Genomic DNA, 330 nt, shown 5'->3' on the forward strand with positions numbered 1-330 from the left:
TTTTGGCGCTGTCGGACCAGCACCGCCTGTCATGGCTGGGAGCTAGTTCCCGGCGCTACTGCCTACCTCTCAGGTAATCGACCTGCAGGGCCGGGCATGTAGGAACGCGGCCGGAGACTGGCCGGGGCGCGGGTTCCCGGTCTCAAGGGGGCAGGCAGGGGGCGCGAGTTCTGCGTCTTAGGGATGAATGCAGAGGGCTGCGCGGGCCTGGGGCTCAGGGAGAAAGCCGGTAGCACAGGCTCCGGTTCTCAGGGGTGAATGCACAGGAGTGCAGGCCGGGATGAGGGGATCCTGGTGAGGCGCGGCCCGGGCTGCGGGTGCCAGGTGGGC

The 330-nt window shown here is 68.5% G+C and overlaps 1 protein-coding gene across 2 annotated transcripts in view; it reads left to right on the forward strand.

Moving 5' to 3' along the window:
* The first annotated feature begins 6 nt into the window (after positions 1–6).
* The window catches only part of SLC19A1 (solute carrier family 19 (folate transporter), member 1), a 15,785-nt gene continuing 15,461 nt past the window's right edge, over positions 7–330 (forward strand). For both annotated transcript variants that reach the window (XM_014549970.1, XM_005878925.2), the window contains exon 1: positions 7–73. The gene's annotated coding sequence lies outside the window, so the exon portion shown is untranslated. The remainder of the gene's footprint in view (positions 74–330) is intronic.

This window comes from Myotis brandtii, unplaced genomic scaffold, assembly GCF_000412655.1.
Source record: "Myotis brandtii unplaced genomic scaffold, ASM41265v1 scaffold577, whole genome shotgun sequence".
Classification (NCBI taxonomy): domain Eukaryota; kingdom Metazoa; phylum Chordata; class Mammalia; order Chiroptera; family Vespertilionidae; genus Myotis; species Myotis brandtii.